We start from the raw sequence: 24,341 nt of genomic DNA, 5'->3' as shown, positions 1-24,341 counted from the left end.
ACCTCACAACTTTGGTAGAGTGCTTGTTGTGCTAGTTGATGAGCTACCTGATTAGCACTCCTCCTTACATGTCTAATCTCCTATCTTGTATCTGCCATGATGGAATGAACATCTTGTACAAGGCATTGGAGCATACCATTCTCTTGAAGAGGGTGTTTTACTGCATTTACAACCTGAAATGAATCTCCTTCAAAAACAACTTTCTGTAAACTGAGTTCTTTACATAGCTTCACAGCTGATGTTAATCCTCTAGCCTCTGTTATAGTAGCTTGTGAGTAGAATATTAGTGGTTGCATGCATGAAGCCAATAGATCCCCCTCAGAATCTCTAGCTACAATCCCAACTCTAATTCTATGGCCTCTTTCTCTTGTTGCAATATCCCAATTTATCTTGATCCAGTCTATCTCAGGAGGATGCCAATGAGCATTGTCTATTTGATCCAAACTGCCATGATTTCTTGAGGTGCATTGTTTGTGTTGCATCTGTTGGAACTCAGTGTACGCCTATGTTGCTTTCTGCATCAAAATGGAAGGGGCTAAAAAATAGTCTTCAAACAGCATCTTATTTCTTCTTGTCCACAGCATTCTAGCAATTTCTGCAGGCATCTAACTTCAACATAGCTTCTTTCAGAAAATTCCACTTAATCCTATCATAGGCTTTACTCATATCCAATTTCAAAGCCATGTAACCCTTTTTTCCTTTCATTTTTGTTCTCATAACATGCAAAGTTTCATAGGCAGCCAATATATTGTCAGAAATTAACCTACTAGGTACAAATGCACACTGGTTTTGAGAGATAATGGAAGTGAGGATTTGTTTGAGTCTATTGGCTAACAATTTAGTAATGATTTTGTAAAGAACATTACATAAACTAATGGGTCTAAAGTCAGTAATGTTCACTGGGTTACTGCATTTTGGAATCATCACTAAATAGGTAAAATTGATGTTTTCCATGCCATTATCAGAATTCAGAAAGTCAAGTATAGCATCACTAACCTCCTCCCTTATCACAAACCAATATTTTTGGTAAAAACAAGCTCCATACACGTCTGGTCCTGGAGCTTTATAAGGGCCCATCTGAAAGACAGCTTCCTCAACTTCTTCTTTTCTGAAAGGTGCCAAGAGAGTTTCATTCATTTGAAGTGTGACATTTCTCTTAACTGTGCTTATCACATCGTCCATTTGCTTAGGATTTGAGGTTGCAAAAAGCCCTTTAAAAAATTGAGTGAAAGCCTCTCCTATTTGCTTTGGATCAGAAATTGTCCTGCCAGTGTCATCAACAATCTTGGATATATTGTTCCTCCATTTTTTCTGAGTTGCACAAAGGTGATAGAATCTTGTATTTTTATCTCCTTTCTGTAGCCAATTCTCTTTTGCCCTTTGTTTTCATTTCACATGCTCTCTCACTAGTTGGTTATCAATTTCTGCTTGTAACTCTCTAAGTTATTGCACTGATTTAGCAGTAACAGATTGTTGTAAATATTGAAGAGATTTCCTTTTCTGCTTAAGACTGGCTTTAAAGGCACACTCTTTTTGGTAACTCTGTTGTTTCATCACCTGCAAGCAACCCTTAAGTTTTTTATTAATCTTTATGAGGCCTTCCTTGTTTCTCCCATGTATTTGCCACGCATTATTGATAACATCCTCACAATCTGTACATAGAGACCAACTGTCTTCATATCTGCAAATTTGAGCAGGTTTCCCAGTCCAATCATGATATTGCCCAATTGTTATCAAAAGAGGACAATGATCTGAAGTAGAAGAGGCTAAAACTTGTACTTCTCCCCCACCAAAAGTTGCACACCATTCAGAATTGGTTGTGGCTCTATCAAGCCTTTCTTTAGTAAAATTATGATCCTATCTAAAGTTAGACCAAGTGTATTTGCCTTGAATAAAACCCAAATCCCTCAACTAACAGTCCTGTAAAACACTTCTGAAATCATCCATCTGTTTTTCATCTCTTCGAGCCCTTCCATACTATAATGTAAGATTTCATTAAAATCTCCTATGCATAGCCACCTTTTAGGCTTAAGAAGATTCAGATGTTTGAGAATACCCCACCCTTCATGTCTCTTTTCTGTTTCAGGATTACCATAAAAACAAGTAAGCATCCACTTTGCTTCTGGGTCAGAAATCCACATGTTTATGTGTCTTTGTGAATATGTGCTTATATTGAGTTGAACCTCTTCTGCCCATAACAGGACCATACCTCCACTTCTTCCAATACCTTCAACTGAAAATACACATTGGAACCCCAATTTCAATTTGAGAGCTTCTAAGTTCTTCATATGCAATTTTGTTTCCATAAGAAACAAAATGCTAGGTTTCTGGATCTTAACTAACAGGCTAAGATCTCTGACTGTCCAAGGGTTGCCAAGCTCTCGGCAATCCCAATTTAGTAGACTCATTTCTCTCGGTGGGGCTGATTAACAGCCTTTGCCAATATATCAAAATCAAATGGTAAAACCTATTTCTTGCCCCTACCATCTTTCTGATTTTCCATTACACATACCAGAGTCTTCATCATTCTTTCTCTTCCTTGTAGCATAATGAGGAGGTTACATCAATTCTATTGACAGAATCATCTCTTCCCATATTTTTGGATTGCACAAAATTAGGGATTCCTTATTTTTAGGCATCTGTTACAATAAGATCTTTCCCTTATATGTAAATTTCCATAATTAGTTTCATTGTACTCTTATATATTTTGTAAAGCAGAATACAAAAGATAATATACATAATTATTTAAACACCTCCTCCTCTTCTCCTTCATCTCCCATCATTTCTCTTCCGATCCCTGAACTCACTTTACTTACTTCTCAAACACCTTTAAATCCTTCTCAAACTCCACTCCCTTCATCTTCCCCTCCTTCAATTCCACCTTCCTCACCTTCACCTCCACCTGTCTCTCGTCCTCGCCGCCATACTACCCGGCCTTCCTATCTCCATGATTACATATGCCCCACCTTACACACAGAGCCCATGACGTCTTCACTTGCTACAACGACTTCAGGTACTGCTCATCGTTTATCTGCTTTTCTTTCCTATTCTCATTTTTCTCCCTCACATATTACTTATTTAATGCTCTCACCTCTTGTGTTGAACCCTCATGCTATTTTGATGCTCTCAAACATCCTCATTGGCGCGAGGCAATGTCTACTGAGCTCCAGGCTCTAGAAGCTAACTCCACTTGGACTCTTGACCATCTTCTACCTGGCAAGAAACCCATTGGTTGTAAATGGATTTTCAAAACCAAACTCAAAGCTGATGGATCCATTGAGAGATACAAAGTCCGACTGGTTGCCAAGGGCTACACTCAAGTTGAAAGACTTGACTACCATGAGACTTTTGTCCCGGTAGCCAAAATGACCACTGTTCGCTGCTTATTGGCTATTGCTGCTACTAAAAATTGGATCATTCATCAGCTCGATGTCAACAATGCCTTCTTGCACGGTGATCTTGATGAAGAAGTCTACATGACCCCACCTCCAGGCTATTGCACTCAGGGGGAGACCTGTGTTTGTCGACTTAAAAAATCCCTATATGGTCTTAAGCAAGCCTCCCGCAACTGGTTTTTCAAACTAACTATTGTGCTTCTTGATGCAGGTTTTCGTCAATCTCAAGCTAATCACTCCTTATTCACCCTTATCACTCACACAAACATCACTATTGTTCTTGTATATGTTGACGACATCTTAGTTGCTGGCAATGCTTTTCTCCAAATTGAGTTTTTCAAGAATCTTCTCTCCACTCACTTCAAAACCAAGGATCTTGGCTCTCTGAAGTTCTTCCTTGGCCTCGAAGTTGCACGTTCTTTTGCAGGTATTTTCCTGAATCAGCGGAAATATGCTCTCGATATACTTTCTGACAGCGGCCAACTTGGTGCTTGGACCGCCTCTTTTCCGACGGAACAACATTTGAAGCTTTCCAATGAAGATGAACCTCTACTTCCTGATCCTGACATTGTTTATGCCGTCAACATTCTTAGTCAGTTTATGCATGCCCCTCGTGTTCCTCATATGACTGTTGCGACGCGTGTTCTCCGTTACATCAAAGGGAGCCCCGACCAATGCATTTTTTTCTCCTCTTCTAGCACCACTCAGGTTATGCTTATACTGATTTTGATTGGGCTAGCTGTCCCACCACCCGAAGCTCCACCACAGGCTACTTCATCCAGCTCGGTACCGGTCCGATCTCGTGGTGCACAAAAAAAAGACTACCATTGCTCGTTCTTCTGCTGAAGCTCAATATCGCGCCTCACTGATCTTGGCATCCCTCATCCCGAGCCTTTCCACCTCTATTGTGATAATCAGTCTGCACTTCACATTGCACACAATCCAGTTTTCCATGAACGTACTAAACACATTGAGATCGATTGTCACATCATTCGCGAAAAAATTCCCTCCAACCTCCTCAAAGCGATTCACACTTCTTCACATGAGCAAATTGCAGATATCTTTACCAAAGCTTTAGGCCAGGACCTTTTTCATCATTTCTCATGCAAGTTGGACATTACGGACCTTCATGCGCCAACTTGAAGGGAAGTATTGACAGAATCATCTCTTCCCATATTTTTAGATTGCACAAAATCAGGAATTCCTTATTTTTAGGCATGTGTTACAATAGGATCTTTCCCTTATATGTAAATTTCTATAATTAGTTTCATTATACTCTTATATATTTTGTAAAGTAGAATACAAAAGATAATATACAGAATTATTCAAACACGTCTCCTTTATCTCTTAACAAATTCATTGGTTTGCTGTCCCCTCACCATTCTCTTCTATCTGTTTGCACATACTTTAGGAATTTTTTGTACTTCACCCACATATTTCTGATCCTGCATTATTTCTAATTGAGCAGGCTGACTACATTGTGTTACTGACTGATCCAGTAAATCTTTTGCAGTGTTACTATTGCTTTAGATTTTACCTCCCTATGAAGCACAGGTATTTCAATAATTTGAAGGTTACCTACAATACTCTCTTCTGCCTCCTCTCCTATTAGAGTCTGCTTCAGTAGTTCCCTGCTTGGATCAGCTTCGACACACTGAATTTCTTTTTGTGTCATATTTTCCACCTTGTTACAATTCCCTTGCTTGGGAGGCGAGGGACGAAGAGGAGTTTGCATTTGCAGCAGCGTCGGTTGCTGTTCTTTGTTGTGGGTTCGATTGTGCTGTGGGTACGTTCGTTTCGGATATTTTTCCTTTCCTTTCGAAATCTATTTCTCGTCCTTCCTGTTTGCTGTATTTTTACTTTGCATTCTGTTGCTGTTTCTCTCATCAACATGCTGTGAATGCGAGAGTCAAGTAGGATTTTATTTTTTTGGTTTTGGTTGTTGTGTTTGTTCAACTCCCACCCAAATCACTCACCCAAGCAGAAATCACCCAGAAATTCAGCCACCTTCGTTCAACTTCCGTCGCTACAGTCACCCAGAAATCACTCACCCAACGCAGAAATCACTCACAAAACCAACCAAATTAAACCCAACCCAACTGAGAATCACAAACCCATAACACCTCCGTTCAACTCCCCCTCAGGAACCCACCTTCGTTCAACTCCCATCTAGAAACCCAACCCAACTGAGAATCATAAACCCAGAACACCTTCGTTCAAGTAAGATCGATTCATGGGCTACGGCGGCACAGAGGGAGAAAAGGAAAAACTGGGGGGAGAGAGAGAGAGAAAGAGAGAGAGAGAGAGAGATCAAAGATCTGCTCTACGCGACGGCGTCATGGCTGGAAAGACGTCGTCACAGAATCGCAGCGTGGGCTTGGGTGTGGGCTACCGTCGGCATGGGTTTGGGCTAATGTGGAGTGAACCACTTTAAGCAAGCTATGGGGAGACGGGGAGAGAGAGAGAGAACGGTGGAGAGGTAAAATGGCAATGAGAGAGAGAGGGAGAGGTGCAAGAGGGGAATGAGGAGATTCCCATCAAGAAACGATGTCGTTTAAAATAAAAGGGGCTGGGTTTGATTTTATCATCAGGATATGAGCTCATACACACGGACTGGGCTTGAATTTCACACACAACACCAAAATGGCTATGGGCTCAGACACACTGGGCCTTTCACAAACAACGCCGAAATGATGGGTTTTTTTTTTTCCCTTCATGATGAGCTTATGGGCTCAGACGCATGGGCTGGGCCAGGAATGCACTTTTAATACATATAAGTTTCTATTACACTAATCAAAATTATTCTAATTTATAATTAGAATAAAAATTACGAATTTCTTGTATATAAAAAAATAAATAAGTCATAATTAGAACAATATCTTTTAACAAAAATAAGTCATAATTAGAACAATATCTTTTAACAATTTGGATAATTATGAAAAGATCCCGACCCAAAATTTATTTTGATGGATTATGAGATTTTATCGAATTTGATAATTGGATTAAAACTCATTAATTAATATTTATGGATCAAGTGAAGTAAAAAGTATTGCTTATCTTCGAGAATATCTATCTCATAGACAGACGAGAATAATGAAGTCGTTCACACTTGCTTAAACAATGCAAGGTTCAAGAGTATGAACTATGGGCAGCAGGACGGCAGGAAGAATCATGCCAACCACTACCCAAAATTGGATCTGTTTGAGAATTGGTCAATGAAACATTCTCTAATATTAATCTATTTGGCAGCCTGATGGATGATGTTCCGACTAAGGATTGAGTCAATAACCTTAATTAACACAAACTTAATCAACTTGTTTAAGGACAAGATCATCTCTATCATCATGTACGCAGTCCATAGGCAAAAATTCAAAGTAGCCGGACGGCAAAACCACTTGTAATAATTTAATTACTTAGTATTGTGTTATTAAATTATTATACTAAACTTATTTATATAATAACATGATCTAATTTATTTTTATACTAGACTTATACTATAATGTCTAATTACATGTTGTTATAGTCCTATAGTATTAAATATTATTATATTATACTAGTCTCTAAGTTATTTCTACTATAGTTATTTGTAGTGTCTAATTATATGTATTTATACTTTAGTAAATTAGTATTATGTGTTATTAATTTAATCTAATTTACTTATTTCTATACTAGACTTATACTATAGTTTCTAATTACATGTTATACAAGTATCTAACTTATTTCTAACTTAATTTTATATTAGACTTATTTCTAATGTCTAATTTCATGTTATTATATTATGTATGGTAATAATACTCACTATAAGAAAAACGGACTTTTGTGACCATTTAATTGTGATGAAAAGACCATTTGTGACCAAAACAGACTCATTTTAGCTGTACATAGTCATTTCGCTAGAATTAACTGACCACAAATAAGCAGTTTTCTTATAGTGACTATTATGTTGACATATATTAAATTATTAGTCTATTTATATTTTAGTATAAGCATATTATTTTATAATAATTAGCTCATAGTATTATATTATTAAATTTAACTATATAAGTTCTATATTAATATATATGATCAATATATAAATAATATATATTTTTATAACATATATAAAATATCGAAGTCAAGTCAAAGTCTGTTCGGCGACACCTCCGTCTCCAATTCTAATTAAAAAAAAAGAAAGAAAATATATGAAGAATTTTCTTGTTGCAGTTCAGATTTATTGCCCTCATGACCATCATTTCTTTTTGTAGAAAACGCTGGCCTTTTCGGGGACTGTGTGAGCAGCAGTTTCACCTGATCTTGGCATTGAAAACACCTTCGATATGGATGGCCTACCGCTTTCATTTTCCTGAACACACAAAAGAGCTGTTTGCAGGCATGTGATTAATTTGCATTAGCTCCGCGCCTTTCCCTGATTAATTTTTGAAAAATTTCAAACATAAGTCCACACATCACACTTTTTTTTTATTTTTTCTTTTTATCAAATATTTGATATATGGATAATGAGTAGAAGAATTTAATTAGTTTAAAAAAAATAAATTCAAAAAAAAAAAAAAGTAAGATGTGTAGTATGTGAGATTATAAGTAGATTTCCACAGTTCATATGCCTGAAATTATTGGGAACAAAAAACACTACCAATGATACAACTCACCATGTGTAGTGATCATAAGCAGAACAGTTCCTCTTTGAACAGGTAGCTCCAATTTTGTGAGCTTATCGGCACCTAATAGAAAACTGACACATCAGGAGTCTTCATAGTAAATTGTTGCACCTTATCACAGGATAGCAAAAACAAAGCACCTCATCTGCAATTTACATGGACGTCTCTGGTATGCAAATAACTGATAACAGTCTCTCATTTTTTACCATACCCGAACCTGCATCTCTAATTTGATCTTATTTTTCTTCATGAAACGACATAACCACTCCCAGATTTTACAAATGGGATAGAAAAGGAGAGCTCTTTTTTATTTGAATCGACTAGTTGACTCCTCCTTCCCCTGGTGAAGATGTCGGCCACCACATACATGCAAACCAATAGTTTAGAAGCAACTAAGGATTTTGGGCATTAAATTGGGGTTAGAAGACATTCTTAAATCTGATTAATGATTACTTTTTAAGAAATATAGCTTAAAAGCTTATGTTTTCACTATAATGGCTTTTTGGAAATCATTTTTTAAAAAGGCCAAATGAGTAGATTATCAATCACCAAAAATCCTGGCCATGAAATCAAGGTTAGAAGATATTCTCAAATCTGATATATTTTCCACAAATCAACGACGAGGATAAGAAAAAAAAAAAACCATTTCAAGACGGACTCAACGACAGTTTCTGGTTGCGTCGGCATCTGGCAGCGGCGGGTGGAAAAACGAAATTACTCGGGCATAGATGAGGGAAGGGAAGATCTTATTATACAAGTTTTGCCATGCGAAGAACTGCTCTGTGGGGTTCCCATGGAGGAGGCAGGGAGGGAGAGGAGGGAGAGAGAGAGAGGCACGGGAGGGGTTTTTTTCTTCCATTGCAGTGCGGTGCAAGATTGAGGAAACGTGATGTCTACGTGGCAAACCACTATTAGAGACTATTATTTATAAGAAAACGGAACAACCTGTGGGACGATAAACTCTAGGCCAAATTCAAAGTATTTTTCGTTTAAAAGCTGAGAGACAAAACTAGGATTAAACCGAATTACATAGGAGCTGGTTTAAGATTTCGTTTGGATGTTAAATTTAATCAAATTAAATTGAATTGAGATAATAAAATATTATTAAAATATTATTTTTAATATTATTATAATTTAAAATTTTTAAAAAAATTATTTATTTATTATATTATATATTAAAATTTAAAAAAATTATAATAATAAATTAAAATAAATTAAGATAAATTTATAAAACAAACGAAACCTAACAAATGGCAGGGTCAAAAGTAGGAAGAAGCAGGACGGCAGGACCAATTAATTGAACCTCGTCTTTTTCTTTCATGCAATAAAAATAGATTACAAATGTCTTTAAGGATTATGCCAACCACTACCTATAATTGGATCTGTTTGACAATTGGTCAATGAAACATTCTCTAATAATCCATTTGGCAGGCAAATTATAAGGTTGATGAGTAATATTAATTCCGACAAGGATATATGGACAATAACCTTAATTAACACAACTTGTTTAAGGACAAGACTATCATCTTGCACCATTCCATAGGCAAAAATTCAAAGTAGCCGGACGGCAAAACCAGTTGTAATGACTTAATTACTTAATTCATATTAGACCCTCGATCGTGACTATGATTTTATTTTTAGTGCATGTTTGATATTACGGTGGAAAGTATAATTTATAGCTTTAGAGCTTATAATTTATAATTTAAATAATAAGTTTTATTATTAAAAAGTTATTTTCTGTTGTTTGTTTAGAATTAAATTAAAAAAAATGATTTCTGATGTAGAAATGACAATTATTTAAATTTTTAAATATTATGATCATATCCTTAAAAGTTTAAAAGTTATAATTATCTTAAAGTTGTATAAATATTTTCGTCCATTAACAGTCATTTTAATGTTTTTCTTCAAACGTACTTTTTAGCTTATTTGAGATTAAAAGTGTTTTAATATGTAACACTCAAACAATCTAATTTTTTCATTAAAGAGCTTTTAAGGCTACTTAAACACTTTTTAATACTCCTATCGCAACCCCAAACAAGCCCTTAGTAACCATATGTTTAAAGTACTTTCAAACATATTACATTTTTTTGGAACAAATTAAAAAAAAATATTTTCTGAGCTAGAAATGACGATCATTTGATTTTTCAAATATTATGATCATATCTTTAAAAGTTTAAAAGTTGTAATTATTTGAAAGTTCATATATGTGTACTTTTACCTATTGACAATCTTTTTAAAATTTAAACTGCATTCTAGATTATCCAAAAAAGCACAATATTTTTCCTCAAACATTCTTTTTAGCTTATGTGATATTAAAAAATACTTTAACATGTAACACTTAATTTTTTTTATTAAAATGCTTTTAAGACTTTTGAGTACTTTTAAGACTCAGTTTCGTTTGGTGCTTAAATTCATCTCAACTTATCATTACAATTTTTTTAAATTTTAACATAACATATAATAAATAATTTAACTTTTTTAAATCTTAAAATAAAAATAATATTAAAAAATAATATTCTAATAATATTTTATCATCTCAACTCAATTCAACTCAACTCAACTTAATTTAACATCAAAATATAGCCTAATGCAATTCCAAACAGGCCGTAATGTTATTTCTCAACAAAAGAAGTGAAAAGAATGTTTCGAAGACAAGTGAAAACTTTTTTGAGTTCAGATGTTTGTGTTTTATATGTTTGAGAGGGAAGATAAGTGTTTGGCGTATTGCGTCGACGACCACCATCTTAAAACAAATTCAGTTATACAGATAACTTAGAATGAGATAAGATAAAAGTTAAATAAAATATTATTATAATAAAAATTTTATTTTAAAATTTAAAATTTTTGAATTATTTATTATATTTTATGAGGGAGTTTGAGAAAATTGTAATTATTAAATAAAATAAGATTGTTTATATAACCAAACGAGTACAAAGTCTTTTAAATGCCGGTCTCTACTCTTAGGGCTTGTTTTGATAGTGAGACGATATGAGATGGTTTTAAATGAAAGTTGAAAGTTAAATAAAATATTTTTAAAATATTATTTTTTAATAATATTATTATTTTTTGAATTTAAAAAAAATTAAATTGAGATTTTAAAAAATTAAATTGTTTATTAACACTACAAGAAATAAGGTCTTTTCAGAGCTCAAAATCATCACAAAAACCTCCTAAAATCGATGCAATTGATTATTTCTGGCGATTTTTCAATCGCTGCATGTTCGCTGCAATTAACGAGCCACTCTTGATCAATTTTAGCGATAAGCAAAAATCGTCAAAAATATTAACTATTTGTGGCGATTTTTTTTTTCGTCGTAATTGTTCTAAAAATTGACGGAAACAACATTTTCGTTTACTAAAAGTAAATTGTGGAGATATATATTGTCGCAAAAAGTTTTAAAATCGTCGAAAATAGTCCTTATTTTTTCCAACGATTTCAATTATTGTCACAATAATGTATTTCCAACGGGATAATTTTTGCCGAAAAAATCATTTGCGGCGACTTTATGTATAAGATTTAATGATAAAATATTAAACAGTAGTGAATAATAATAATAAATAAGTAAAAAATAATGATAAAATATTGAATAGTAAGCACTCTCTACCTAAGCGGAGCAGACTTTAGAGAGAGAGAGAGAGCGCGCACGCAAGGGACAGAATTTTAAAGTTCTGCGAATCTGTGGGAGACTACAGCGATGATAATTCTTTGATCCAAAGCTGTTTTCTTTGACACCAATGCCAGAATTCACACTCAGTTTCTTTGAACCTCCTTTGCCCTGTGTGTCACACGCCGTTGTGGGGAAGGAAGGAGAGAAAGAAGAAACCGAGGTATGGAAAACGAAAGAATAGAAAGGGATGATCTGATGTTTGTCAGTGTAAAGCAAACACGGGTCGGGTTGTTGGAATGTAGTGAGTATTCTAATGGCCAAAGTTTAATTCAAATTTCTAAGTGTTCTTGTCAAAAAGTGTGATGTAGAATCAACCCATGCATGCAGTGGTTACATTCCTCCTTAATATATTAGACGAGGCTTGTACTTTGTTAAATCCGATATCTACAGCTTTGGAGTTCTGCAACTACAGATCATAAGTGGCCAGAAGAATGCCACTTGTAATGATCTGACTGAAATTTTAACCCTTCTAGAATATTTAAGTTGGTTTAACACGTACTGCTTTCATCTCTCTCTCCATCTGTTTTTCTCTCTAGGCTGAGCATAATTCACATTACTGTAAGCTACATAAGTAACATCATATAATATCGTTTTTTGTTATATGATATATAACATCATATAATTATTCTAGGAGGTACATAAATAACATCATATAATAATTTATGCTATATGATTATTCGCAATACTATGAGCTACATAATTCGCATTACTATGAACTACCAATGATACAACTCATGTGTAGCTGAAAAGGCAGAATTCAAGCCTTTTTTTGTTTAAAAGCAGGGAGACAAAGTAGGATTAAACCAAATTACATAGTCTAGGAGGTTTAAGTCTTCCTCCTGTCCATAGCAGCAGGCATTCTTCTTGCCACTTATGATTTGCAGCAGTGAAACTCCAAAGCTGTAAACGTCATATTTGGTCGAATGTAAACCTTGTCTAGCATATTCTGGAGGAATGTAGCCACTACATTGGTTGATGATACACATCATCATCTGACAAGAATGCTTACTTGTTGTTACACTATAACCAATAGAGTACTTACTATGTTCCAACAATCCGGTCGGTGTTCATCTTTCGCGAAAATCTTTGCCATATCGAAGTTTGATATCTTTGGCTTCATCTCGTTGTCAAGTAAAATATTGCTGGCTTTCAGATCTTGATGAATTACTCTCAATCTTGAGTATTCTTGGAGATATAGAAGTCCTTGAGTAATCCCCTCAATGACTTAAACGCGTTTACTCCAATCCAAAAGAAATCGTCTTGCTGGATCTGCATCAAATCACATTATACAAACAAATGTGCCATACTCCGTCAAAGCAACATATAAGTACTTGCCATGGCATTCCTTTTGTACTAAAAAACTAGAAGTCAAAGTATCAACTATAAGAAGAAAGGATTCCCACCAAATAGGTAAAAGTCCAAGCTTTTGTTAGGCATGTATTCGTAGATCAGCATTTGTTCATCCCTTTCGATGCAAAATCCCAAAACTCTCACAAGATTAACATGCTGCAGTATTGCCGTGAGTGTAACCTCATTCTTGAACTCCTCAAAGCCCTGTGTGGAAGTTTTTGAAAGTTTTTTTCACTACTATTTCCTGTCCATTTTCAAGTATACCCTATGACATAAACACTTGTGGTTAGTTTGTTTGGCTTGATAAGGCTCATTACAAGACTTTTCTTTAAAATGCGCCAATAATATACCCTGTCAAGATATATACAGCAGCTAGAAGCCACAATTTTTATTTCAGAACAATTCCTTATTATATATGCCTAAATACTAAAAATGTTTACCTTGTAAACAGGACCATAACCACCATCTCCTAGCTTATTTTCGAATGAAAATGCACCAGTAGCCATCTCAATATCAGCATAACTGAAGTTCTGGAGATCAGTGAAACGCCTCGTACCCGGAAGGGTCGGAGAATTACTACCTGTCACTTGCAAATCTGTCTCTCCAAGCATCTAAAACTCCAAGGACTTCATAAATAGTACACAATCTCATATTTTCCAAATAACCATAATACAAACTTCATAAGTCATCATTACAAAATAACATAACCCAAAGGGGGGGTCCACAATCTCCCAACAATCTCAACGAAATAAAATGATACATCTTTAGGTCTCAATAGGTCTAAACAACATAAAGTACTTCAAATGCTCGAGTTAAATCCTTCTACTAACAATGGTACTCTTAGGTACTCGACCTTCCATCCATATCTAGCCAAACTCCAATCTCTATTCCTGACCTCCAACTGGGTAATCAATGTCATTTGAAAATATATGAAGATAAGGGGTAAGTTATCCACAACTCAATAAGCAGAGAACATATACTAGTATATAAACATGAGCCATTTTTAGAAAGTTTGGTATGCAGAAATAAAACATTTCATTTTCATATGCACATCTCGAAACGTGTTATCAGAAAAATCAGAGCGACTTTTCAATCTTTTCATATTCATAAACCATTTTCATATTCAAAAACCGCTTTGGCATAACATAACTGCACATCTTCATATTATTATGTCATATCGTATCGTATCATATCATATACCATGTTTAACCCCCGTGGTAGGGTTGTACTATCCCTGGTAGCCAAACCAGACAGTATCATGTTGTGAAACTTTTCATTTTTCAATCTAAGAGCCCCGAGTGTGCACACATGAAAGAACATGTAAAAGACCACTTTGTTTCCAAAGTGGATGCACTCATATCATATCATATCATGTTGGTACCAACCATATCACGTGAACCAGTATCATCATATCATAACCATATTCAGAATCAGAATTATAACAGATAATATGCCAATAGTTTTTCATATCCATATCATAACAAACCACGTGCTGAACATATTCATATCATTTCCATTTGATCATAAACAAACCCAAATCATTTCATATCATATGTACAAAAATTCACAGATATCGTATTCGCTCTTTTGCACATTTCAGAAACATGTCAAATATTGCTCATGTCTACACATTTTATGTTAAACTTTTTTTTTTCTCTTTCATACTAATCTCATGAGTGAATGCAAAACATATACCGAGGTTGTTTTTCACCTTTTCTTTTTAAAATAACATACACATTTTTACAAACCAACTTCAGTTCATTTTTTTTATGCAAATCTAGCATAGGAACCCCACTTACCTAGACTTCTTAGCCTTTCAAAAAATTTCTCAAAAATGCCGAACAAATATTAATCTTCACCTCTAACACAATCACGTAATTTTTATAAATCTCCAATCGAACACGTATTCCAATATTTAAACCTAAGATGCCAAAATAACTTACTTTAAATTCTTCAGCAACCTAAATTCACGAAATCCTAAAATGTTAATACCTCTCAAATTCCAACTAAATCTCTGACTAAAGTATTAAACTCTAACTTATTTACTATTGAAAATCAAACTATCAGAATTAATACTATGTAACATAATTATACCAAATTTCTTTTTAGGTTATACATAGACTATTTAACAAACTAGGTTATAATAAAATTACACCGTTATCACTTACTTTTGAAAGAAGCTTTACTTAAAATAAATTTAACTTACCAAAATCATTTCTGTAAATATGGAAAACTCACACCTTCACTGGACAATAAAGGTTTAAAACACAATAATGCAACTTGTAACTCAAAGGTAATAATGTAATTTTATTTATTTATTAGACCGACTAAGCAATAACTTTTGAAATTCTTCATCATTTGAAAATGTGATCAGAGGGCATAACAGTTATTACTCCTATTCTATTTGGTTACAGACTTACCTATATATATATATATGTATGTATGTACAAATCTTTAAGTCAACAACATGAAAAATAAGGGAAATGAAGTGCAGCGGCGATGACTTACGACTAAACCGAGAGTATGCGTGGAGGGGCAAGGCGCGACGGGCTGACTGGAGGAGCTACGGTGGCACGACTGGTGTGCAACGGAGGGCGTTCGACAGCAAGGCTACCTATGCTGGGTGGCGAGAGCGAGAGAGACACACGGTGAGAGAATGAGGGAGAGACCGAGAGAGGAGAACCACCAACCAGAAAATGGCGTGAGCTTACCGGGGGCTTGAGGTGGCGTGCGGCGAAGTGGGGTGAAGGGACGTCTCGCCGGCAGTTTATGTGGGGTCACAGCATGGTGGAGCTCTCGATGGAGGGAGGTTTCAGCGGCTTGAATGTTGCTCTGTTTTGGACAACTAAAATAAGGGATTTCGAGGCTTGCAGTAGAGGCTACGGGGCGTTGGGCGGCAGCTTCTTGTGGCTGAGCACGGTGGTGAGGTCTGGCCAGAGACTCACAGTGGAGAGTGGATGACAAAAACAGTTTGGGTGGCTGAGGCGTGAAGATAACACAGTAGCAATGAATCTAGGATTGAGAAAAACTTAACATATATATGAGCTATAAGTGGAAAACAGATAAAACCTAAAGAAGAGGAAGGGACGCACATGCATGAAAAAGGAAAGATGGCGTGAACCCGAGCAACATGAATTCTGGAAGCATTTTCCACGGGCCTGGGCCTGGCAGCGGGCTGGGTCTCACATCCTCCCCCTACAAAAATTCCGTCCTCGAAATTTGTTATAAATTGTCAAAACTCCTATAGAAAAGTCGTGGGTACTTATCTTGCATTTCTTTCTCCAACTCCCAAGAAGCTTCATTAGTAGCATGATTCTTCCACAATACTTTAACCAAAGGGATAGTTCGAGTCCGTAACACTTGTTCTTTCTTTTCCAAAATCCGAACTGGTTCTTCCACATAAGTCATATCTTCCTGAATCTGAAGTGGTTCATAGTCAATAATGTGCGTCAGGTCAGGAATATATTTCCTCAACATGGAAATATGAAATACATTATGCACTTCCACAAGTGCCGGTGGAAGTGCTACTCTATAAGCCACTGGTCCAATGTGGTCAAGAATCTCAAATGGCCCAATATATCTTAGGCTCAACTTGCTATTCTTTCCAAATCTCATAACTCCTTTCATTGGTGCTATTCCAAAAAATACTTTATCTCCAACCTCAAACTCTAATTGGCAGTGATGAGCTGCTTTCATTCTAGCCCGAATGATATCTAGCCCGAATGATATCTATCTTCTCTGTGGTCTGCTGAATAATCTCTGATCCCAAAAGTTTCCTTTCACCTACTTCATCCCAATATAATGGAGATCTACACCTTCTACCATACAAAACCTCGTAGGGTGCCATTCCAATACTAGCCTGGAAACTATTATTATAAGCAAACTCGACCAATGGTAAATGTCGCATCCAAATTCCCTTAAAATCTATCACACATGCCCTTAACATATCTTCCAAGATTTGAATAGTTCGTTCTGACTAACCATCTGTCTGAGGGTGAAATGCAGTACTGAAAGTTAACTTAGTACCCATTGCTTCTTGTAAGTTTCGCCAGAATTTGGAAGTGAAACGAGGGTCTCTATCCGACACAATGGATACTGGTACCCTATGCAACCTCACTATCTCCCGCACATACAACTCAGCTAGTTTGTCCAGTTTATAAGAAACTTTAATGGGCACAAAACGAGCAGTTTTTGTCAAGCGATCCACGATCACTCATATAGCATCTTGTCCGCTCAATGTCCTTGGTAGGCCTGTCATAAAATCCATGGAGATATGCTCCCACTTCCACTCTGGAATCTGGAGTGGTTGTAATAATCATACTGGTCTCTGATGCTCCGCCTTCACCTGTTGGCAAGTTAGGCATTGTTCCAAAAATTTAGCAATTTCTCTTTTCATACCCTCCCACCAAAAAGACTCTCTCAAGTCCCAATACATTTTGGTACTCCTTTTGTGAATTGTGTATAAGGAACGATGTGCTTCTTCAAGAATTTCCATTTTCAGTTATTCATTAGCTGGGACGCACAATCTACCTCTAAACCTTAAAACTCCATTCTCGAAAATGCTAAAGTTAGATTTGCCCCCGTTCCCGACTTCTTCCACTAGCTTCACCAACCCTAAATCCACTTTCTGAGGAGCTTTTATTCTATCTATTAAGGCTGGTTGAACCATTAAACTGGCCAAGAAAGTACTTGTATCACTAGTGATAACCTCAATGTCGGCTCTTTCTAGGTCCATTAGCAACCTATGTTGAGTGGTAAGGGCTGCAACTGTCAGTCCCATTGACTTCCTACTTAAGGCATCAGCTACAACATTAGCTTTTTCCCGGGTGATAATTGATGGTGCAATCATAATCTTTGATTAACTCAAGCCATCTCCAGTACCTCATGTTTAATTTCTTTTGGGTGAAGAAATATTTCAAACTCTTGTGATCCATATAAATTTTGCAGTTTTCCCCATACAGATAGTGTCTCCAAATCTTAAGTGCAAAAAGGATTGGCGTAAGTTCTAGATCATGTGTGGGATAATTCTACTGCCACAAATTCTCGATCATGTGTGGGATAACCTTCCCATGTTGCATCAGTACGAACCCCAATCCAAGCCTGATGCATCGCTATAAACTACAAATCCACCTCTAGCAGTTGGAACTGTTAACACCGGAGCTGTCACTAATCTCCGTTTAAGCTTTCTTCACACTTTGTTGTCCATTCAAACTTATTATTTTTCCTAGTGATGCTGCGAGGGGAACTGCTATCCTAGAGAAGCCATCAATGAATCGACGGTAATAACCCGCCAATCCCAAGAAACATCTAACCTCATGAATATTCTTCAGTGTCGACCAATTAACCACTGCTTCCACTTTTCCCGGGTCCACTAAAATGCCATCTTTCGAAACTACATGCCCCAGAAATGCGATTGAATCAAGTCAAAATTCACACTTATTCAATTTAGCAAACAACTTTTTATCTTTGAATGTCCCAAGTACTAGCCTCAAATGTTCCTCATGTTCAGCCTTGTTTTTGGAGTACAACAGCATATCATCAATAAAAACAACTACAAACTTATCCGAAAATTCATGGAACACCCTGTTCATCAAATCCATGAATACTATGGGGGCGTTAGTTAGGCCAAAAGACATGACCAAGAACTCATAATGGCCATATCGGGTCCTGAAAGCCGTCTTAGTTACGTCTTCTGCCCTAATCTTCAATTGATGGTAACCCGATCGAAGATCAATCTTTGAAAATACTTGAGCACCCTGGAGCTGATCAAACAAATCCTCTATATGGGATAACGGGTACTTATTCTTTATGGTCACCCGATTAAGTTTCCTGTAGTCAATACACATTCTCATTGATCCATCCTTCTTCTTCACAAAGAGAACTGGAGCACCCCAAGGTGATACACTGGGCCTGATGAAACCCTTGTCCAACAAATCTTGCAACTGCTCCTTGAATTCCATTATTTCAGACGGTGCCATCCGGTAAGGTGCTTTCGAAAGGGGTGTTGTGCCTGGGACTAGTTCGATAGTAAACTTTACCTCCCGCTCAGGCGGGAGTCCAAGAAAATCTTCTGGGAAAACCTCTGGATATTCCCCCACCACAGGTATCTGCTCTAACTTCAACTCCTCTTTCGGTGCTTCTACCACGGAGGTTAAGAATCCCTGACAACCATCACATAACAATTTTCCAACTTGAATAGCAGATATGATGGGTGGATGCAACCTCACTTTCGAACCTGTGAACCGAAATTCACTTTCTTTTGGGGGCCTAAAAACCACTTCCTTTTTAAAACAATCTATACCAGCGTGGTAGCAAGCCAGCCAATCCATACCCAAAATTACATCAAACCCAATCTTGTTAAACACTATTAAATCTACTGGCATTAATCTTCCCTCAATTGATAAAGGACACCTTGGTAGAACCTCGTCACAGACTACCGAATTTCTTATGGGGGTCGCGACTACTAACTTGGACTTTAACTTTTCGGTTTCTAAGGTACAAAATCGAGCATAAGTCATGAAAACAAATGAATGTGTCACTCCCGAATCAAATAACACAGTGGCATTATTAGAAAACAGAGAAAGAGTACTTGTGGTCACAATCAACATCATTCATGAACTAAAATCTCCAAGTCTTAACCTAAATCCACAAATTAATATCTTAAAACATAACAAAGAAGTTATACCCGTGATCACATCATTTCTATCCTCAGCCTCTCCAGGTGTTAGAGCAAAAACCCTTGCAGGCACAGTAGTATGCTGGATGTTGCCTCGCGCTGTCCCTTCTGCCCTAGGTGGTGGTGATGGCTTGTTGCTATCCAATCGCAAAGGGTAGTCCCTAAGATAGTGACCCGATTTGCCACAACGATAGCAAAGTCCCGCTTCCTTCCTGCATACTCCAGCATGTACTCGGTTTCAAGTCCTATATTGATATGCTTGTTAGGTGCCCTGAACTAGCCTTTTACTCGAGCTACTACCTTCATTTCTCTTTTTCCACGATCCTTGGTCCATACTAGAATGAGGCCCCGATGAAATAGTCCTCTTCCTTTGATCGTGTAATGCAACGCTCATTTGAAGGCTTCGTTCAAAAACTGTGGCCTTATCTACCAACTCTAAGAAGTTCTGAATCTGGAAGCCCACTACTCGTTCATAAAGTTTTTCATTCAACCCTTGTTCGAACTTACGCGCCTTCTTTTCTTCAACAAGAATCAGATACGCAGCAAAATGGGATAATTCAATGAATCTAGCTGCATACTGGTGCACTGTCATGGTTCCCTGCACCAAAGTGTTAAATTCCATTGCCTTATCCTCTCGGGCCGAGCTTGGAAAAAAGCGCTCAAGAAAAATCTGCTTAAAATGCAGCCAACTGGCTATTTCTGTCCTCCTACTTCTCGGATAGTTCTTTATGAGATCCACCATCTTTATGCCTAACCGGTCAGTTTGAATGTAGCATATGCTACCTTTTGTTCATCTGTGCAGGTTAGCACCCACAATATCTCCTCAATATCTTGAACCCAATCTTCTGCTAGGGTTGGTTCGCCTTTCCCATCAAATGAAGGGGGTGCATCCGATTGAACTGTTCTATGGTACAACCTCCTTCATTACAGTTGCGTTGGCGACCCAAGGGGTTCTGTGCGAGATCATCTATTAATTAATGAGCTGCTGCTCGCAGTACTTCGGAAGCACTCGATTTGCTTCCCCTTCGTTCTCATTTACGTTCAGGTTCGACATCCTTCGTTCTCGTCGATGAGGTGGCATCCTTACAAAATAACTTGGATTTTTAATGTTCGTTTCAAAATTTTTAGCGTTCATATAAACATAAATAATTAGTGGTAACCGTAAAAACAAAACATATATATAATACCTCAAAGTTATAAAGGTACCCACAATAAAAAGGAAAGAAGTACGCATAACAATAGAAATAATTAATCTCCAAAGTCTAAAAACTAAACTCCATCAAATCTATTTAAAAAGTCTCTGGAAGCAAACCAAACCACCACAAACAACGTGAATTCAGTTCATAGACCCGTAAAATCCTACACATCAAAATCATTTCTATGGTCTGCAAATTTTAAGCCCCCGAATAGCTATAACATTCTACCTTATAGTCCGCTCCACTATCACGTCAAATCTGAAAACGATTTCCTAAAGCCTATCTGTACTCCAAAATCTCACACACTATAGTCTGCAGAACCTTAAACCTGGCTTTCGGTCAAACTTATGTAAACATCAAAATCTAGACCTCCATGTCATGTCCTACAACCTTCAAAGTAAGCCAATCAAATCTGAGACCTTAAATTCCTAAAACCTCAATCCATAAAGTCTGCAGAATCCAAACCTGGCTCTTATACCAACTGAAACACCCCGTACCCGGATTGGTCGGAGAATTACTACCTGTCACTTACAAATCTGTCTCTCCAAGCATCTAAAACTCCAATGACTTCATAAATAGTACACAATCTCATATTTTCCAAATAACCATAATACAAATTTCATAAGTCATTATTACAAAATAACATAACCCAAGGGGGGGTCCACAATCTCCCAACAATCTCAATGAAATAAAACAATACATCTTTAGGTCTCAATAGGTCCAAACAACATAAAGTACTTCAAATACTCGAGTTAAATCCTTCTACTAACAATGGTACTCTTAGGTACTCGACCTTTCATCCATATCTAGCCAAGCTCCAATTTCAAATCCTGACCCCCAACTGGGTAATCAATGTCATCTAAAAATATATGAAGATAAGGGGTGAGTTATCCACAACTCAGTAAGCATAGAACATATACTAGTATGTAAACATGAGCCATTTTTAGAAAGTTTGGTGTAAGATCCAGCGCACAACCAAACATATTCACGTGGAAAACGTTTCCAGAATCCGTCGCACGGGTTCACGCCATCCATTGCAAGGGTTCACGCCATCCGTCGCACGGGTTCACGCCATCTTTCCTTTTTCATGCAAGTTCCCTTTCCCTTTGTTTTAGGTTTGTTCTATTTTCTATTTATAGCCTATATATATGTTAAGCATTTCTCAACCCTAGATATATTGCAGCTGCCCTCTCTTCGCCTCAGCCATCCAAACTCTTTTGAGCATCCACTCTCTTCTGTGAACCTCAGTCCAGACCTCACCACCGTGCCCAGCCAAACAAAGCTGCTACCCAACGCCCCCGTAGCCTCTATTGCAAGCCTCAGACTCTTCTGTTTTAGTTTCCAAACAATAGAGCATTGTTCAGCCACCTTGAGCCGCTGAAATCACCATCCACCAAGAGCTCCACCACGTTGTGACCCCACATAAACTGCCGGCAAAGACTTCCTGTCACTCAGTCTGTCGCACGCCGCCTCAAGTCCCCAGCAAAACTCACGCCATTTCTGGTGGGTTTCTCTATTTTTCTCTCAGTCTGTCCCTCATTCTCTCACCTTGTGTGTCTCTCTCTCGCTCACCTCTCCCTTTCTTTCTCTCGTGCTCAGCCCAGCTCGACGACATCTCCGCCGCACCCCTGCTCTATAGCCACCACGATCCCTCCATCCAGTCCCGTCGCGCGTTACCCCTCCATGCCTGCTTCGATTTTTCGTGTGTCCGTCGCTCACGTTTTGGCCTCTGCTGGTTTTCATTTTTTTGTGTTGTTGGTAATTACTTAAAAAGGAAAATGTTGTGTCAAGGGTAACCTAGTAGATGAAGGGTGTTATTGCCATTTTGCCCTCTTTTTGTCTGAATACATCAACTGGTTGTGTATTTTGTGTGTGAAAGTGGGCTGCATGTGATTTTTATTTATTTGGACTTTGGCGCATGTGGATTTATATTGTTAAGTTGGTTTTATAAGAGAATGATATGTTAACGGAATATTTATTTTGTAAATACTGATGAATTTTTGAAGTGACCGCAAAGTGTAAAATCGTATTTTGAATCCTTTTAAAAGAATATTTTTGATTTAGATAAAAGTATGATTTTTTTTACTTATGATCAATTCAATATAGTTATGTTATTTTAGTTATTATAAATTATAGTAAGATCTCAACCGTAAATAAGTTAGAATTTAATGTTTTTGTCGGAGTTAGTAAGTTAGATATTGATGAATTAGAAAGTGATGTTGGTAATTTTAGGAATAATGAGAATTTCGGAATTTGAGGAATTAAAAATAGATTATTTTATAAGTTTAGGGTTGAATATCGAAATACAAGATTGAACGGAAATTTATGGAAATTTACGTGATTATCTTATAGGTGAAGATTAATTTTGTTCGGCATTGTTGAGGAAAATTTTCGAAAAGCTAAGAACTCCAAGTAAGCGGGGTTCCTATGCTAGATTTGCATAAAAAGAAATGAACTGAGGTTGGTTTGTAAAAATGTGCATGCTATTTTAAAAAGAAAAGGTGAAAAACAACTTCAGTATATATTTTGCATTCACTCATGAGATACGTATGAAAGAAACAAATAAATATTTTTAACATGAAATGTGTAGACATGGGTAATATTTGACATGTTTCTGAAATGTGCAAAAGAGCGAATACAATATCTGTGAATTTTTGTACATATGATATGAAAATGATTTGGGTTTATTTATGATCAAATAGAAATGATGTGAATACGTTCAGCATTTTTAATACAAATTAACATAAGTACAAGAACTTTTAATACAAATTAACATAAGTAAAACATTTAAAAAAAGTTATATAGTTATCCCAAGATAAAAATATAATACAAAACCAAATACAAATACGAGTGATCTCAAATCACTCCTCGGGCGGAGCTGAATCCTCAGACTCACCTTCAACTTCATCTGTATCAAAATCTGCGTTACCATTAACGGTACCGCAGGTAAGTATAATCCAATCGAGAATAAAAATGCATTAATGCAACCAAAATCTATGCATGCATATGATGAAATATATATTATACCTAAAACATCATTTTCCCCGAAAATGAATAATTTCCAACGCACGCCAAAATCCCATTTTGGCCCAAACATATCCATAAAACATTTTCCCGCCATTTTCCCAGAAAATGGCCCAAAACAGTAATCTATCATTTTGCCAGAAAATGACCCACACAAAATCGTTTTATCTAACACACGCTATTTTTCCAAAAAATAGCCCAAATATCCATTTATCCAAACTCGCCATTTTCACAGAAAATGGCGCATTAACCAATTTTACTGTATGCACCATGATCTCCTCTAGGGACAATCCGTACACCCTGGCTCCCTTTACCACACCACGAGTAACGACCGTGCATGTGACTTCGTAACGAGCGATTCCCAGTTTCGCGCCCAG

At 36.8% G+C, this 24,341-nt stretch overlaps 1 pseudogene; it reads right to left on the bottom strand.

Annotated features, from left to right (window-relative positions):
* Positions 1-7,623: 7,623 nt before the first annotated feature.
* Positions 7,624-16,683, bottom strand: LOC121242465 (annotated as a pseudogene).
* Positions 16,684-24,341: the final 7,658 nt, after the last annotated feature.

The sequence above is a fragment of the Juglans microcarpa x Juglans regia genome, chromosome 8D (assembly GCF_004785595.1).
Source record: "Juglans microcarpa x Juglans regia isolate MS1-56 chromosome 8D, Jm3101_v1.0, whole genome shotgun sequence".
NCBI lineage: Eukaryota > Viridiplantae > Streptophyta > Magnoliopsida > Fagales > Juglandaceae > Juglans > Juglans microcarpa x Juglans regia.
Note: the sequence above shows the minus strand (reverse complement) of the source record. Positions and strands in the feature narration are given on the sequence as shown.